At 38.8% G+C, this 6,846-nt stretch overlaps 1 pseudogene; it reads right to left on the minus strand.

Annotated features, from left to right (window-relative positions):
• Positions 1-301: 301 nt before the first annotated feature.
• On the minus strand, positions 302-5,484 carry LOC109175184 (annotated as a pseudogene).
• Positions 5,485-6,846: the final 1,362 nt, after the last annotated feature.

Here is a 6,846-nt window from a genome sequence, read left to right on the forward strand (position 1 = left end):
CGCCATGGAAGAAACCTAGACTCCCGATACCAGATGAGAACTGAATATTCTGAATTAATCAATAGAGTAGTCACATAATACAACAAATAAATACAATAGAAGAGTTACAATATGACAAGGACACATAGAGTCCTAATATCAACCACTAGTTATTGATCAAATGATTTGAATTTTTCATTTTGGGACAGTAAATTTAATGATGGCTTGACAAATTTGCACCATTACAGAAATTTGCCTAGATGATGGATCATATCAAAGTTCAACCAAAAAAAAAAAAAATAAAAAAAAATAAAAAAAGAAAAAACTAGAAATTGGTACTACCGAGTAATTTTGTTTTGAAACTAAGCTAGGAACTAGAATTAATTAAGAAGCACTTCATGCACATAAGTCTTGAGATTCAAATAGGAAGATCCACATTCTTTCATGCTACTTCTAGCTAAATCTCTCCATTTCTTAGCATTCTTTATCAGCTCAACTCCTCCCTCTCCCATTACACATATTCTATGCATCGCTTGAACTCACGAGCTTCAACAATGCCGTCCTCATTTGCTTTCACTCTTGTCCCCGTTTTCCAAACATCTTGAACCAGCTTAGCGTTGCAACATTGGTCACTCCACAACGGGCATGCCACAACAGGCATCCCGAACACCAAACTTTCTATCGTCGAGTTCCATCCGCAATGAGTCAAGAAACACCCAATAGACGGGTGTTGCAGAACTTCGACTTGAGTACACCAACGCACTATCTTCCCTTGCTTCTCCAATTCCTCCTTGCACCTCAACTTTCCTTCTGGCTTTTCGCAGTTGGCTGTCTCTCTAAGCACCCACAAAAATGGCATCTTACTTTCCACAAGTGCTTGAGCAATCTGTTCCACCATTGTGGTTTTGAGATCAGCGTAGCTACCAAATGCTACGTAAATCACAGAACCCTTAGGCTGAGAATCCAACCATTGAATATAGTCATCGGACTTTTCACGCAAGTCACCTCCGAACGAGGTATCAGAATGATCTTTCCCATCCAAATACGCAGAAGGAACCAAAGGGCCAATCCCAATCATTGTCATCTTCTTTATAGCCCTCAAAGCATCAACCTCCAAGTCATCAAATGTGTTGACTAGAATTTTGGGGTTCTCTTTGTTGGAAAATTTCAAAGGGAAATGAAGGGGTGGATAGCGCATCATGCGCTATTAATGTGAAACAGCGCATATTGCGCTTATTTGTGGATGATATGCGTCCTTCCTTTTGTGGAAGGGATGGGGGGGCTGCTTACTATAAATAGCAGCTCCCAACATCGTTTCAAAACACACCTTGAATTCGAGTCCTTTATTCGATTCTCCTTCTCCCTCCCGTCGTCTGAGCAATAGTGAGGTTCGCCTATGTGATTGCTAGTGCAAGCTATCCGTAGTAGGTCTGTGTAGCCGGTCGAAAGCGTGCCAGGGTTCTAACTGCACCGTTACCCGGCAAATAACGCTTTTAAGGTAGTGTTATTATAACACGGCACAGATTTTCTTTCTACCATACATCCGTAGTGTCCGTGCGTCTTAAAAGGCTTCCAGATTGCGCGTTGGCGTTGCAAGTTTCCCCAACAGTTAAAAGCGTTATTGTGCAACAGTCAACGAAAATCAAAGTGTCAGAACCGTCTACAACGAAAGGAGTAGAAAAATCAAGAAGTTTAAAGGGAGGTGTTTTGCGTGCAGAAAGCAAGGACACCGAGCACACCAGTGCTACCATCACAAGGGCAAAACTAGCAAAAGTCAATCTGACAGAGCAAGATGAGTATTGAGTCTCTTTAAATAAATAGTTATTTTGAGTAACTATATTTGCTCTAGTTCTAAAGGGTTCGCATGAAGTATGGTTATCTTAGTACTGAATTCTAGTTGAGCTGTCTAGATTTTGATTACGTAGTAGTACTTATTTCTTTAGTATTTTGAATACTAATGACATTAACTGAAATAATTCGTGCATAGATATATGCTCTTAATTTTATATCATAGGCTTCAATTGTAATTTAGTGAGAACATGGAAAAGTCATCATTCTTGAACACTCTGTCTAGGAAGATGGTTTTTAAGTAAACTTCGGTTTCACCACTCGACCTGGGAGTTTTTAAGAAGTAGGGTGTTGATCATGCAGGCTAGTTAGAGCGCCACTTGATCTTTACCTGAAATGAGGATGACTTTCATATGTTGCTAATACAATCAAAGCCTTGCAATAAAAGTTGTTGAAGTACTGCAATAGTAATATTGATCTGCATCCTATGAATGCTTTATATGAGTTTTAAAATTCCTTAAGGGAAGGAAAAATTGTGCTAGTGGCAACTCTGAAGTCTCATTGTTGAGAGATATTCCGAATAAATATGAACTTAAACATATTCTTTTTGTATGAGATTAATTTCTTATAAGAATATGATGTGAATTTTGTGATTATGTTGTTCAACTTGATGTAGCATGTGGACAACATTATTTCTATAGCTTACTAACAATGAGCACTTGTATATATATTATTTAAACTCTTGGTTGAGTCATATTGAAATACCTATAATTCCTAGTTAAAGGGTAATTGTGATCAATTGAGATAACCAAGTTTGTTGAAATATATTCAACTGTTGAGCATGTATCAGGCAGAGTGCAAAACTGCTATAATGGTTCACAAAGTAAGTCGGCAAAACTCAGTCTACAAAGGAGCTAAAGTTGGGCACCAAATATCAGTCTGGGTAAGAGATCAAATACGTTTGACAAAATTATTTGTAAGTGTTGCTTGTGGGGGTAATAAACTCCTTATATTTTCATCAAAAGTTTCTCTGTGGTATTGAGAATAATGATGAAAGAGAATGTTTCATGTTAAACATGAAAATCTCAAGGGATTATTTACGAGTAAACGAAGTACTCGTCAAAATGCATGTAAGTTTGGTCAAAAGAATCAACTTACTTGAGGGCTAATTATGAGGATTAGTCGTTGACTCATTGGAAGGACTTGAAGTCCAAGTGGTAATGAATTCGTGGTGAATCCCACTTCTGTGGTCAAACGAAGCCATGAAAAGAGTTACAAAATAGTACACTAGTTGGTCATTCCGACAACGTGTGTACTTGTGAGGTTGAGCTACAACTCTTAATGAATTCATAACTCTTTGAGAAAGGGTGGTTTTATTGAGACAAACCTAATGAATTCACCGCATGTGAGGTTGAGCTACAACTCTTAATGAATTCATAACTCTTTGAGAAAGGGTGGTTTTATTGAGACAAACCTAATGAATTCACCGCATAATGACATGAGTACAAAGTGCTCTTGGTGCCTTATACTCAATTGGGATGGTCTATGTTGAGATAGACCTAAAGAGATCCCTAACTTGAGTGGAAAAGGGCTACCATGGTCCATGTTGAGATAGACCTAAAGAGATCCCTAACTTGTGTAGAAAATGGCTAACCGCCTCTTATGAAAGATAATAGGGGTTATCCCAAGAAGCTGAGTGGCTAAGAAACATGGTGATAACCGTGTAATTGTGGGGTGTCCAACACCTTCACCACATTGTGATTCACGAACTGTCATTTGTGTTGCGCAAAACAGTGTCTACAATGGGAAACGTAGACACATAAGAGTCAGACATGAGTCTGTACGGCAGTTAACAATAAATGGGGTAATCACAATGGTTTTTGTGAGATCTGAAAGGAATATTGCAGATCCTTTCACAAAGGGCCTAAACAGGAAGGCCGTCCTTGATACATCAAGGGAAATGGGTTTGGGACCCATAGATACTCTGTAGCCGGTCATGGTGGTCTGCGATGAGGTAGACTTGACAGAGTTGAAGGTCTATCCTAGAATAGACCTAACAGGGGATATCTCAGGGTCGTGAGTATGACCTCATGAGATTCAAGGCGACCAAAGCAAATTAAGTGCGTTGAGTTCAAACTTTGTCTATTCGATGAGTTCAAGATCAAATTCACTCCCGTCTAGAGAAGTACTTAATGTCACTATATGACAGTTCAAGTTTTATACACTGGCATTAAAATTTGTTTTGATCGTTATCAGGCAATGACAGCGTCAGCCTAAATCCCTTTAATGGTGGGGGGATTGTTGGGAGCATTTAAAAGTCCTATTCTGTGATAGACTTTGACAGGGTAGAAGTCCATATTTGAGACAGACGTAACATTCTTTAATACTAAGGGTGTTCATAAGAAGTCAAAGAGTTTGACTTTTGTAGAACCTGCCTTTTGAGTTGGTGTGTGCATTCGAGTTCAAAATTTATCTACCCGGTGAGCTCAAGATTAACATCACTCCCGGGAAGAAGATTACTCAGTGTCACTAGGATCAACTCATTTGTATTGCTCAGATCTTACTCTTTTTTTCCCCTTTAAATTTGTGGGGGATTGTTGGAAAATTTCAAAGGGAAATGAAGGGGTGGATAGCGCATCATGCGCTATTAATGTGAAACAGCGCATATTGCGCTTATTTGTGGATGATATGCGTCCTTCCTTTTGTGGAAGGGATGGGGGCTGCTTACTATAAATAGCAGCTTCCAACATCGTTTCAAAACACACCTTGAATTCGAGTCCTTTATTCGATTCTCCTTCTCCCTCCCGTCGTTTGAGCAATAGTGAGGTTCGCCTACGCGATTGCTAGTGCTAGCTATCCGTAGTAGGTCTGTGTAGCCGGTCGAAAGCGTGCCAGGGTTCTAACTGCACCGTTACCCGGCAAATAACGCTTTTAAGGTAGTGTTATTATAACACGGCATAGATTTTCTTTCTACCATACATCCGTAGTGTCCGTGCGTTTTAAAAGGCTTCCAGATCGCGCGTTGGCGTTGCAAGTTTCCCCAACACTCTTCACTGTTAATCAGATCGATCTGATCTTTCATGGCCTGAATAGCCCAATCCAAAACATTATTTGTTGTTGTAGTCTTGGAGAACATATAAGAAGGGAAATCACTGGTACCCAGGAATCTGAACCACTCCATTCTCACCACAACTTTTGAACAAATCCTGGAAATCAGTGAAATAAGAGTAATAGATGTCTAAAACCGCGGCGGGTTGAATCCAAAGCAGCGTGGCCGGAACTTGAAGACTCCGGGCAACTTCCCCAACCCATTGCATAAGTGTAGTGTAGAAAATTCTGGTAAACGGAGCGCCATCCGCCGCCTTGGCCTTGACAAGGGTCGCCACGTATTGGGACCCTCTGGTCTTGATAGAATTATATATGGCGCCGTAGCCATCTGGAGTGACTTTGTTGTAGCCGTCGTCGTAACCATCGGAAAAGGCGGCGAAATCTATGCCGCCGGGCATCGGGTGATTAGAGATGCGATTGATAACGTAGAGACTGGTTGATAAGGTGACTTTCACTCCCAAGTTGACAAGGCGCTTAGCAAACTGTAAACTTGGATTGATTTGGCCTTGCCCCGGTAATATCACCAGAAGAACATGGCAGCGGTCTCTCATTTTGGCTCGATCAGCTCGCTCTCTAAATTGAATGGGCAAGAATGAACCACATATGTATAGTATAATATATTTCTAGTGTAGATTTGGATAAAGATGAGTAATATCTAATATAAATATACAATGCATGATTTTCTTGATATCTTGAAATGCGTGCAAATAGAATTAATATTAGGTGTCCCCACCTGATGCAACTTATTACATCCAACCAATCTCTTAAAATGGAATGGAAAAGTTTACCCTTTGTTAATCAATTGAATCACCGTATCATTATTTATCCCACCAAAAACTGTCGCACCGAGTGTAAAATGTTTGGGATCCGTGCAAATTGAATTGATGATATGTGTATGTCGTCAACACCGGACACGGCTCACATCCATCATATGAACTGAGCAATTATGGCGCTCGATCAAGATTAAGGGGGTAAACAAATCAAATACTAAAATTATATTCGTGATTCAAATTCAAATAATTCAAATACGAATCCAAATTTAAATTCGTATACGTATTTCAATTCGAATTATTTTTGAATCTGAATACGAATAAAAGTGTATTCTATTCAAATATATATATATATATATATATATATATATATATATATATATATCAATCCCTATGGATCCTTCCCTCACTCTCTTTTCCCGAGTTTCAATCCCTTCTCCAGCAGCAACATCAGCTTGAGCAGTGGAGCTGCGGCAGTGGGACGGACTGGACTGATGACTGTAATTGTAATTTTGTATAAATATTGTAATTTATTTTTGCCCATGTACTATTGTCAAGTGCTCAATTTCCACCATGAATTAAATTAAAGGTTAATTAACCACACTTACCTACTAAATTTGTTCAATTAGCTTTTTTTGCAGGTAATTGACTTTTTTTGCAGGTTACCAATTCAATTATTAAAAAAATAATTTTAAAATAATTTAAAAATTATTGTTAAAAAAAAAAAAAGAATACAGCCGGTGGCTGTATTCTTTTTTATTTTATTTTATTTTATTTTATTTATTTATTTATTTATTTTAATAATTAAATAGGTAACCTGTTATTAACCTGTAAAAAAAGCTAATTGAACAAATTTAACTCGTAGATGGACCTATTTGACACTTAATTTAGTTCGTGGTGAAAATTGAGCACTTCGCAGTAATTGATGGGCCTATTTGACACTTGTGCCTTTATTTATTTATTTGTTAAGATTTTTTTTTTTTTTTATATCTACTGGAAGGGTGATACCCAGGGAAAACAGACTAACATATATACAATTGATGTTTTACTAGACTGAACGCCACAGAGGGAGCTCGGAAGAATCGTCTTCCAGTAGGCCTCCGAGTGTCGCCGGTGGATCCATAAGCACATGTAGACCGGCCGACTGATGACTGGCGAGGCGGGCGATGTGGTCTGCTACTCGGTTCTGCTCACGAAGGAT

Source organism: Ipomoea nil, unplaced genomic scaffold (genome assembly GCF_001879475.1).
Source record: "Ipomoea nil cultivar Tokyo-kokei standard unplaced genomic scaffold, Asagao_1.1 scaffold0684, whole genome shotgun sequence".
In the NCBI taxonomy this organism is placed as follows: domain Eukaryota; kingdom Viridiplantae; phylum Streptophyta; class Magnoliopsida; order Solanales; family Convolvulaceae; genus Ipomoea; species Ipomoea nil.